The sequence below is a fragment of the Suricata suricatta genome, chromosome 6 (genome assembly GCF_006229205.1).
Source record: "Suricata suricatta isolate VVHF042 chromosome 6, meerkat_22Aug2017_6uvM2_HiC, whole genome shotgun sequence".
NCBI lineage: Eukaryota > Metazoa > Chordata > Mammalia > Carnivora > Herpestidae > Suricata > Suricata suricatta.
Genome location: NC_043705.1, coordinates 39,791,082 through 39,803,681, shown reverse-complemented (window position 1 = coordinate 39,803,681; position 12,600 = coordinate 39,791,082). Strand labels below are relative to the sequence as shown.

Here is a 12,600-nt window from a genome sequence, read left to right as displayed (position 1 = left end):
CCTACTTTCTCCTCGAGGGTTTTGATGGTTTCCTGTCTCACATTCAGGTCCTTCAGCCATTTTGATCTTATTTTTGTGTATGGTGTAAGAGACTGGTCTAGTTTCATTCTTCTACATGTTGCTGTCCAGTTTTCCCAGCACCACCAGGGCAGATTTCATAGTAGGTAAAGAACAGCTGTCCCTTTGAACTTTCAGCTTCATTGTGTGTTCCCAGTGATAATTCATGAACTATGGATAAAAATGGAGTCAAACAATGACAATTACCTCCTCTTCCCCTTTTACCTGTTCTTCCCTCTGGGGAGGCTCTCCTTGAAGACTTAGCTGGCATTTAGCAAGTAAGTAAATTCCTCCTGGGGCCAGATATGCCCAATCTTCAGTTTCATAATAAAGAGATTTCTCTAGGGTCTGGAGCCTCATAACCTCTGGAGATGTAAACACATAGCTTCAGAATTAGCTTTGGAGTTTATCTCACAAAATAACCCTTTGTCTCTTGAGGAGATAAGTTATATTTTTCTTTTAGAGGAGAAAAATTAACTAAGCAAATGCCTACTTCAATTCCCAATGAACTTTGTATCTGCTTTGCCAAATAAATTGTGTGAAATTTTATAGTGACTTTGTAGTCTCCTGAGGGCTTCCTACAAGCAAGCACTCTGTTACGCTAACTTAATAATAAATCAGGTATCTTTCCAGTGGTTGTGGAGAGGTCTTTGTTGGTAAGTGTTTTACCTCTCCAACATCTACACACTCGACTTTTGCCCTTCTCTATGCTCTTGAACATCTGAATCGACTTCACACTTGATGTGAAAACAAACTTTCTCTTTTTTTCCCTTGATAAGGAAATAACAAACCTCATTACCTTGCTACACAGTTGAAGGTGTTTTCCATTATCGTTCCTTCAATGACTTCATCCAGTAAGCATACCTAATATATATGGGTAAAATCTTAATATATAAGCTATATGTAAGCACACTAATGATATATAATAACACAAAAACAAGAAAGGTATGTATATATGTACTGAATATATTTTCAATATTTTAAATTAAATTGGATCCTGAGTATCATATCTAGCTGACACACTACATAATTAATGCTGATATCATTAGTATTGACATAAAAATTTTGGACATAAACTTGAAAAAATAAAGAATACAAAACAAGCTTTAAAAAGAGAAGAAGAAATGAATAGGCAAAAAGTATTTGTTAGAATTATGGGAAACCTTTTAATGTGCTGATGTTATTTTAAAAGGTATGCTCCCCATCCTACTTCTTTGCCTTGTTTCTAAATAAAATTACCTACCCCATGTTCAGATTTCCTTATTTCCTTTATTTTTAATGTTAATTTATTTTTGAGAGAAAGAACACTAGCAAGGTAAGGGCAAACATAGAGAGGGAGACAGAGAATCCCAAGCAGGCTCCATACCATCAGTGCAGAGCCTGATGCAGGGTGCAAACCCACAAACCATGAGATCATGACCTGAGCCAAAATCAAGAGTCAAATGCTTAGCCAACTGAGCCACCCTGACGCCCGATTCCTGATATCCTGATATGTAGAGTTCCTGAATGCAGATCACATACTGGTTACAGATTGCTGTCCCAAGGGTAGAAAAGAGACAATGTGGAAAAACAATGGAAAGAACATGAATTTCTTTTTTTTTTTAATTTTTATTTATTTATTTTGAGAGAGAGAGAGCATACATAAGCAAGGAAGGGGCAGAGATAGAGGGAGACAGAATCCCAAGCAGGTTCTATGCCATCAGTGCAAAACCCAACACAGGGCTTGAACCCACAAACTGTAAGATCATGACCTGAGCTCAAATTAAGAGTCATGCCCAACTGACCAAGCCCCCCAGATACCCCAAGAACCTGAATTTCAACATCAGTGCGAGCGAATCCTTGTCTCATCTGCATTTCAGTCTCCTCATCTATAAAAAGATCATTTAGATACCTACTCGCCAGAGTTATTTTAGAATTGGTATGGTAAGTGCCCGATAATTGGAAGCTGCTATTATCATTATTGTCATTCTGCTTATTATCAGTTAGAAGATGTGGTTACTGTCCTTGAGGAGAGTATGATCTAGAAGTGGGGAAGAAAATCACTAAACACATATCAATAATTGTTGTAATATGTCATCAGTGCCACAATGTAGATGGAAATAAATGGTTTTAGAAGAGAGAAAAATCACTCACATTTCCCATTATTTAAACAATGACTAGTTTTCAAAACCTGTATGTTTAATATAGATGTTAAGATCATAAATAAAAAATAGATTCATGTAGTAAAGTTTACAAGGTATACAGTAATTTCTACTTTTCTATGAGTGAGACTTTTAATCACTCAAATCTAGCAAAGCCACACAGGGAATTGAAAAAAAGGAAGCAAACTGAGCTTCCCAGCCTTCATGGGAGCATGAAGACAGGGAGGATGAAATGGGGGAGATGAAAAGAGGTCCCCCCAGGAAGGGAGAGGACCCAAGAAGGGTAGGTATCAGAAAATCATAAATACTACTTTCTTTTGCATAGCACATGTATGTGGAGAGCTCACTACACGAAGTGCTCCAGAGGTGGAGAAAGCAAGTGAATTTCTGGGGCTAGCAGCCTTTCAGCTTCATTAAGTGAGAGTTCATTAATGAACTCTGGACAAAAATAGAGTTAAATAAGAGTTCAGGAGGGAGTATTAAAAATATTTACTATTGAGGCACCTGGGTGCCTCAGGCTGTTATGTGTCTGACTCTTGATACTGACTCAGGTCATGATCTTGCAGTTGTGAAACTGAGCCCTGAGTCAGGTTCTGTGCTGAGAGCAGGGGTCCTGCTTGAGATTCTCTCTTCCTTCTCTCTGCCCCTCCACTGCTCATCCTCTATCTCTCCCTCAAAATAAATAAATAAACATTAAAAAAAGAGTATTTAGTATCAATGATTTAGAAACCAGAGAGCAAGTACCAGGAAGTAAAGAGAACTGCATCCCCCACATCATCCTGGCCCCTGAAGGAACTATGAAAGGGGGATCAGTGCAGATTGGCACTGGAGGCATCTTCCCAAAGGAGAACCATGATTTAGCTAAGATAGTAGATAAAAGAAATTCCTGGTTACTTTTGAGATCCAGTGTATGCAAAGTGTACATAACACTGTATAGAAAGCTGCTATATAATGCAAAGTAGCAAAGTCACCTCTCAAATCTCTCTGCTCATGTAAGAATTAAGTATCAATGACGCAGATAGACCCAACTGTTTTCATGGAAAGAGGACTCAGAGCAATTCTCTCCGCCTCTAGGTGGCCAATCCATATGCTTGATATGGTTTTTTTTTTTTTTGGCTTTTATTTATTTTTGAGAGACAGAGAGAGACAGCATGAGCAGGGGAGGGTCAGAGAGAGAGGGAGACACAGAATCTGAAGCAGGCTCCAGGCTCTGAGCTAGCTGTCAGCACAGAGCCCAGTGTGGGGCCCAAACCCACGAACCATGAGATCATGACCTGAGCCGAAGCCAGATGCTTAACCGACTGAGCCACCCAGGCACCCCATTGATATGTTTTTTTAATGTTTATTTCTTTATTTTGAGAAAGAGAAGCAGATGGCATAAGTGGGGGAGGGGCAGAGAGAGAGGGAGAGAGAATCTCAAACAGGCTTGGCACTTTCAGCACAGAGCACCACATGGAGCTCGATCTCACAAATCACAAGATCATGACCTGAGCCAAAATCAAGAGTCAGATGTTTAACCAACTGAGCCATTGAGGTACCCTTATTATTCTTGATATTTTATTCAAGTACAAATAAATTACATTTAATAAGATCAGGAAAATAAAAATAAAATAGTTGATGTCTGTTAAGCACTGTATGCCAGGGAAGGTGCTAAGAATTTACATTCTTTTTTGTTACTAATTTTTTATACAATCTTTTGAGGTTGGTACTTTAATGCCAATTTTGGAGTCATCATGGTAAGATATGCTGAGTCAGTGGCAGAGTGACAATTCAGTTGCAGATCCTTTTAACTTTGAAGCCCATGCTCTGTACAATGATTGCATTTACAGCAGTTTTGTTAAATGCACTTCTCAAAGTAACTCTAGTTCTGATTTTTCCTCCATTCCAAATATTCCCAAGAAGGAAAGGAAGGTGCGAGGAGAGAGTGGTGAAGGCACCATATGGCCCATCAATATTCCATGGAATTAAACATTTGGGGACATTCGTGAGCATTTTTTCTATGAACAAATGTACTGCATATGGCTATTTCTACACAAAAGAACAAGTGTTCATATACACATAGAAGTGAAGCTAATTTATATAACTCTTCATGCAATTCATTTCAAGCTATGTATTGATTTTGCATGATTGATCTGTGCTTCTATGACAGGGTTAAAAGTCATATGAGAACAGCTAGAGCCACAGGTTCTCTCAGAGCGGTAAAGGGTGTTTTTCAGAAAGAGACACTTTAATAAGGTACATGGGGCAAAAGGCAGGTCAGTAGAAAGCCAGATATCAAAAGGGAGATCTAAATGCTGCTTTGCTAGAAAATATCAGAATTGTTAGCTAAAAGGGCAAAGAAGAGAAGGAAAAGCACATGAGAGATAAGAGAAAGAAGATACTCAAATAACATCATATGTTACAGGATTTTTGATTATAGGAATAACTAAGATTCAGTTTTAAGTAATTTCTGTTTATGAGTCTCAATATCAACCCCTACACTCTTCTCCCAAATTTTCAGTCCAGTCTGGTACCCCTACATAGTTGCATATCTGTGTGTATGTGTGTGTGTGTGTGTGTGAGTGTGTGAGTGCATGTGTGTTAGCAAAAAACTATCCTGCTATAGCAAGATACTCTATCAGTGGTATTAATTCAGAAGACGCAAGAATTCAGAACCAGAGGTGATCATGACAGTGGAAATCTCTGAACAACCAAATAGTGGAACGTACTTAATCTTTACAGTCAGATTGTCCCCTGCTGATAGAGTTATAAAGAGATTCATGAACAAGTATGTATACATGTCAAAACAGAAGGCAATAATGTTGAGTATAAGATTGTTACATAAATGAAAAGAGACAGTTGGAAGGTATTTTTATAAGAAAAAATGTGAGATTTCTTCAATATACTTCATTATTGAACCTAAAAGTATATTCAATTATGGAGCTTAGCAAACCTCTATACCAGCAGAGCTATACTAATAAAGACTGCAGGCTATCAAGTACGCAACATAATAAAACTATAAATTTTATGTCCAACATGAGCATGGAAATATCTTTGATGTGTAGTTGATTAACATTTTTGATGAGAATTGGGAGGCAGTAAATGTTTAATTTATTGATGAAACCTAGCAACACCCTGAAAACACTTCTCTCACCATATAGAATGACAGTTCTATTAGAGAGGTAAGCAAGATTATATGGATAGCACATGTGTGCTTTTGGAATAGCCAGTAATATAATGCAGCACATAGAAGGTGTCCATTTTCACCATGTCCCCAGGCCTTAAGAAATCATTTTGCTCAATAATCTGTAAAGGTGGTCACTTTTCATCAGGCACCACTTGCCATGCCCATCATCTAACATGTCAACATGAAGAGGGTCTGCTTTGTACTATGATAGACTTATAACATATGTTTCAATTTAGGAAGGTAAAAAGGAAGTGACTTTATGTGATTAATGTGGAACATAGACTATATGTGCCTTTGTGATTTTTTTTGTTTTATTTTTGCTGTTGTGTTTTTTTAAATATTTGTGTCTAACTTTTTAAGCCAGAAGAACAATAGCTCACTATGTAGAACAGCTGTTCTAAAAACACTGGATGAGTCTTATTACTGTTCTGGTGGACACCTTGAATTATGTAAACAGCTCTAGGGATATATTTAACTGAGGACTATCCTTGATTCTTTTTGTCAATAATCTACAAGCCCTAACATATGACTTAACAGGGACTTGAATGCCTTTGCTCTTAACTGGTACTGACCTTCTGAAAGTGATTCTTTTTGCCCCTTCTCTTCTTCCTTCTTTTCTTCTTTTTCTCCTCTTTTATTAGGGAAGATTTTTTTTTTAATGGAGCAACTGCAAGACAAAAACAGAGTCCTATTGTTTCTCTCATTTTAAAATCACAACTATTTTCAGCTCTAATTATTCAAGTCTTTATTTAGAAAATCTGGCTTATTTTAAAGGGTAATTTTAAAAAATTTACCTTTCTTGCTTGTCAGAATGAAGCAAAAGATGACTGAGACATCCTCTGATGACTTTTTCCTTGCTACTGTGATCTCATTTCTCAATGACACATAGGAACTGGTGCTCAAATTGTGCAACCCACACAAACCCACTCTAGCAGAGCCAGGGTATAACCTCTATTCCTGATTTTTAAAACACGACTTTTTCAAAGGTTGGAAACTTTCTACCAAATAAGATTGTCATTTCAGAATCAAAAGCAGCCTGATGCAGACTTAGAAATTCCATCAGCAGAGAAGCCTCACCCTTTGGTACTCAGTGGGTGTTCTTTCCAGGGAAGTCCTAGTGCACATTTAACTACTGGCTCTCTGCTGGGGAACAGGCAGGAAGTCATCTGATTTAAAGCAAGTGATGATTCCTGCTGCCCAGCAGAGGAGGGGGAAGGGAGGTGGTGGTAATGGAGGAGGGCACTTGTGGGGAACAGCACTGCGTGTTATATGGCAACCAATTTGACAATAAACTATCTTAAAAAATAAGCCTTAACATCAGGTAGTATAAAAAAAAGCAGGTGATGATTTCCATGATGCAAACACTGCCACTATGGCTGAATTCAAACCACCGACATGATATTACTGAACATGGGATTAGAATAGCTGTGCAGTAACACACCATTATATTTCCCCTATACAGACAGTGATGTAAATAACCTCAAAAACACAGATAACATAAAACATGGTAAAATAACTAGGTGATGAGTTTTTAGCAGCCACTCCTTTTGTTTTTAATATAACTAATTTAATTGTAGGTTTATATAATTCAATCATTAGTAATGGAAGTGTTTATGTAATGAAACTGCCTTGTGACATTCTTGAAAAGTTAACAACGGGTCCTTGCAAGCTGATACAGGCCAGCTTTAATATAACACTGGCTCTTTCCCTCTATCTCAATGCCTGCTCCTTCCCAACACTCAGAGATTAAAGATGGGAGGAGGATGAACAAGTGAATATTCATTGAACTATGCCTAATTATTTATAGATGATCTTAACAAAACTAGAATACTATTGGATGCATACCTACTATAAGCCAGGCCCAGCACTAGGCATTTTTTTCCCATATTACCTCATTATATACTCACAACAAATCTATGAAGTGAGTGTTAATATGCACTTTACTCATGAGGAGCTCAAGTGTCATGGAGGGAAAAGGCTTCCCCAAGACTATACCATCTAGTAAGTGAGGATCAAGCAAGTAAATTAGAATCACCATGCAGGTGTCTTAGACTTAACATTCTCTCTTTGTTACTGACCCTCATGGTAACTTCCTGAGGCAGATTTTGCTACTGCTTTTACAGATGTTTAGAAACATCAGGGGACAGTTTCAACACCATACAACTTACAGATGGGAGGACTGTGCACTTTCAAAGCCCACTATTTGTCTACCACAATAAATTGTCTATCTCAACTTCAACATGCTCCTTTTGTTGAGGATGTAAGTTATTTGATTTACTGCGTTACATGTAAGTTTCAGAATTAAGGAGTTACCTCCTCAACAAAAGCATCTGTATATTAAAATAAGACAAAGGGAGAAGACAGTGCTTAAGCCAAAACAAAAGATTCATAACCATGAATGTCAAGCAACAGCCATGCACCAGGAGCTATCAGATTTTTGTTAGCCTGCAGATCCTAATACTTTTCCAGCAGTATTCTTATTCTGTCCATCAAAGAAAGAGGTCTCCACTCAATAGTTGAAAGAAAGAGTTTCATTTATTGCCTGTTCAAGCAAGTGAGTGCTGTACTTGAAAAACTTAGCTCTTTTGAGCAAAATAGAAGGTTGATATTATAGCTGTTTAGCTTCATTCTTTCTGACTCAAAGCAGACCTCCTCAATATGATACAGACGTTGACTCCCAGAAGCTCCAACCTCATATCTTTCTTGTATTAATTAAAGAGACAAGAATAACCCTACTATCAGAAATAAGGAACTTAATAGCACATCTCTCTGATTGCTGGGCTTGAATACCATGCCTCTTGCTTGATCAATCTAAGTACAGAGCAATGAAATGCCTCAGGCCTCAGTCACTTCCTACCTCTGTGGTGGGGACTAAGGAGTTGATTACTAGGAGTGAGTAGTCAGGGATAAGCAAAGTATGGTTATACTAAAAAAATAATGGTAATGGGAAGACTTTCTGAAGAGCCCCAAACAATAACTATCAAAATCCATTATAATAAAATGTTTTCTTGTAACACCTTCTACATTTTTCATGCCTAGTAATCTGATTATTGGTCAAGCAGTTTCCTTTAATTGAAACTGTCAAGGCTTTTACTGTAGAGAAAGTAGAAAGTATTAAGCTGGCATAATTGATATAAAGGCCACTCTATTATTATATAATCCTCCCTGAATTTCCATAATTTGAAGTTGTAAGGAGTGGATTTATTAATAAGTTAGACAAACAGGGACACACTTTGCAAAATGACCCTTCTAAAGTCCACTTAATGCGTGAGGATGGTGTTTCACCATTATGTGTCCATCTACGGGATGGATAATTCTGAAATGCACGGAGGGACCTCAAGGTTCTGGCAGTGCACTTTCCACCACGGGGCCTCTCACAGATCCTCTGAGCAAAGACCAGTGGATTAAATTGGAGACTAGGAAGAAACAACCTTTCCCCCTAAAAGATCCATCAATGCCAAGGAGTGAGACAAATGTCTTACAGAAATGAAAGTAGGACCAACACGAAAATAGGTACATTCAAAGTTACATTTGTCATGCAGTAAGACGTAAAATATAGGGATGTACTTTTATCTTGGTGTAAAAATGTAGTGCATGAACACATTTCATTCCTTCAATTAGAAGTATAACCACACCTTGGGCACTAGACTTCAGCTCAGGCATGATCTCACCATTCCTGAGTTCAAGCCCCACATCGGGCTCTGTGCTGACAACTCAGAGCCTGGAACCTGCTTCAGATTCTGTGTCTCCCCCTAGCTCTCCACCCCTCCCCCCTCACATTCAAAAATAAAATAATTAAATAAACATTAAAATTTTTAAAAAGAAGTATAACCACATCTTTCTCAGATTAACTTCAGTAGTTCTCTTACTTGCACAGTAACTAGCAGCTTCCTCATCATAAGGTAGACAGAGAATATGGAAGAAAAAACTACAAAGGAAATCAGAGGATAAGAAAAAGGTCCTTCACAGTAAACAGGATAAGCCCTGACACATGTGACCCTTCTGTGATGAAAACCTTGGCCTCCACTGTCAGCATGTTCCATCTCTTCATTTTGCAGGTCTCCCAGGGATTAAAGGTGGCAGAAATTGGGTAATACACACTTAGTTCAGAGAACTTAAAAACATATCGTCCTTAATTTCTATCTGTTCCATTGTTATTTACCCCTCTTGTTTTGTAGAAACAAAACATTTGGAAGTAAAACATAAGCAGAAAACACCATGTGGACGGTATAGGTAGCACCTGAAGGGGTCCCACCCTTCAGGGGGAGAGAGCTCACCATCTCTAAGTGTGAGAAACAGATGAGACCATACCCATCAGGAAAAACAGCACAATACACCATTAGTTAGGATCTCCACTTCTGGTTTGGCCAGTCAGATACCTGAGCAGATGTAGAAGACTGCTGATGTTCTGCTGCTTGCAGTTGAGTACAATCATGGAGGGGCTACGATTTTTTTAAACAAATATTTAATTTCATGAGTGTCAAGAGGAGAGTTGAGCCTGGGCACCTATTTTTATCTCAAGAAACCTCCTTGAAGACTGCAGGATAATTAAGGGGAGAGGACACAGTCCACTAAAGCCTACCTTCAGTATGAGAGATCATAAGGTTGATTTCCCTCATCCCTCAAAACAACACATTGGCACACACATATGCATACATGTGTACACACACATTACACACACACAAACACACACAGAAAAGGTTGCTAGAGAGCCTCATTTCTGTTCCAGAAAGGAAAAGCTCTTCTCAAATTCCTTATTCATATAACTGATAATATAAGTTCATTGCTTGAAAACTTCCCCAGATAGAAAGTGAAATTATAGCCAAAAGGGTAAAACATGTCACCCTTCTATGAAGTTGGTGTTTTGTTTTTTGTTTTGTTTGCAGAATTACAATGGAACAAGGACTTTGAAAATTTTGAGAAATATGTGTACATTTGTGTGGAATGTGTGAAGGAAAATGCATGAGCCTCTAGTGGATTAGTTCAGTGAGCAGGTTAAGTCACTCATTCTTTTCTCATCCCTTGATGCAATTTGAGCTGAACCAGATTACTTCGATTTGCAAGGATGTTTTCAAGGAATCTATCATTTCAGTGATGGGTTTTACTATTTCTTTTCCATATGGTGAAAATTTCCATGCTTAGCGGGCACCAGAGTCTTCTCCAGATTTTTCTTAGGAAGCTAGGGTAAAGAGAATGGAAATATTTGGAGAAAAATTTAAAAAAGAACACTAAAATAAATAGATTTCATATAGTACAATGCTGTGTTAATGAAATTTTTATGGTACCCTTGGGAGTGATTTTTCTTTTTTTTTTTTTTTTTTACTGAGAAAAGAACATTCAGAGGTTTACTTTTGTTTCAAGTGTAAATATTTAACTTATTCAAGTTTTAGATGAAAAAGCTAGTTATTTCTTCTACTTTTAAGTTTAGCCAAATATTATTATTTTCTATTTAGCAAATTTTCAAAAGTCACTTTGAAAGGGTTCCCATTTAAAAACAGTTCAAAAATTTTAAACTGCATTTTATATTTCATTTTCTTTTCAAGTATTTTCTTCTCTGAAAAAACCAAAATCCTCTCCAATATTAAATTATTCTTATAAATCTAACCAACTTAGAGGAAGACTTCCTCTTAAGATTACAAGTCTTAGTAACTCAATTATGGATTTAATTTAAATTTACAAGGCTATTGTTCTAATGGGCCAAAATTCTACTAAAAATCATTTAAAAATGATTAAATTCCAAAATATTTACTCATTTCTAAAAAAACCCAAAAATATTTACTGTATAAGTCTGGATTTTCACAAACATTTTTATCCTCATTCTTAAATCTTCATATGGTTCATCTCTGTGGAAAACAATTAACATCCAAGTTAACAGGGATTACTTTGTACCATTGGTTTTAGTCAACATCTGGGGACATCCAGGGCAGCTTTCTCCCTGGACCACCCCCGCCCCCGCCGAGGAAATTATGTAATATTAGGAATTGTCTCCTCAGCAACGTACTTGAAGATATGAACAACTACAGAGTTCAGCTGGGTCACTGCCTAGTCTCTTGTGGACAGCCCTGAACTCTTTGATAGTTGTTACTCAATGACTCCGTACTTCAAAGGGGGCATATTGGGATTGATACTGAGCCCACCTCCATATATTCAGGAGTCTACCTCCACATATTCCATACATATAAACATTAATTAATTTTTACATCAATGCATAACACCAATCCAGGTTTATTCAATGTATTTCTTTAGATGACATGTAACTCTCTAATAGTGAAGATCCTTGAATTCGATGAGACTCTCATAAACCAGTTTCCTTACTGGAGATCAGGACCACATGAACAGTATACTCTACTAACATGAACCTATTCTGATATATATTTCTGGACCTCTCCTTGGCCTTTGGATGAGTAATTCTGCTCTCTTGGTGACCTAATATATAAAGGAGGCATCACTACTTTCCTCAACCTCATGGTATTATTAGAATTAATGAATAATGTCTCAGGTAATTCTAATTAAGAGAATTCAATCCGAGAATAACAAGCTGTAAGCTAAGTTAACGAGCCTCTTGAAAGAGGCTCAAGTCTGATAGGAAGGATGCTAGACAGTGTCCGAATCACTGTTCAGGCACTTATTAGTCAGTGAACTTGGAAAAGTCCCATTCCTTTCTGATCTCTTTACCTGGGGATCCCCCTACCTGCTTCACAGGAAAGTTATGAGGATCAGAATATAGAATATACGTGAATGGGCTTCTGATGAGTAGAGCATGTAACAATATGTGTTCTATGTTACTATGGTGGATTTCTGTAGTCTGCATCTCTGTAGCAGACTTCCCATACTGTTGGTCCCAGCACTCTATGCGGGTCTGGAAAAAGTACTCAGGACACTAGTAGATCAGAAAAACAAATGTCATATAAACATGTATTTCTAGTCTGCATTTCTCAATTCACTGATATTTCCCAAAGCTTAGTAACAGAGAATTCTGATACATACATAATCATACATCTGGTTCATATTTGTCTTCCCTGGAATGAAAGACTAAGGCAACTTCACAGAGCTCTTAGTGAATGCTGTGAACAAGTGTTGGAGCTAACATCTTGTCTTAAAAGAAAAAAAAAAGCTCATTTTCTACCTACTCTGATCTCTCATTCAAATCAAGGTACAGAGAAAAGATCAAGAGGAAAATGAGAAATACTAATTAAAAGTTCATGTAAAGCCAAAAAGGAAACTTTAGTTTCCAGG

At 37.5% G+C, this 12,600-nt stretch overlaps 1 long non-coding RNA gene across 1 annotated transcript; it reads right to left on the bottom strand.

Annotated features, from left to right (window-relative positions):
- Nucleotides 1–9,867: 9,867 nt before the first annotated feature.
- On the bottom strand, nt 9,868–12,091 carry LOC115293142. The gene is made up of 3 exons (XR_003909385.1): nt 12,056–12,091; nt 11,144–11,207; nt 9,868–10,543 (listed from the first exon to the last, which is right to left on the bottom strand). It is a non-coding gene; the product is annotated as an uncharacterized LOC115293142 (long non-coding RNA).
- Between the last annotated feature and the right edge of the window lie 509 nt (nt 12,092–12,600).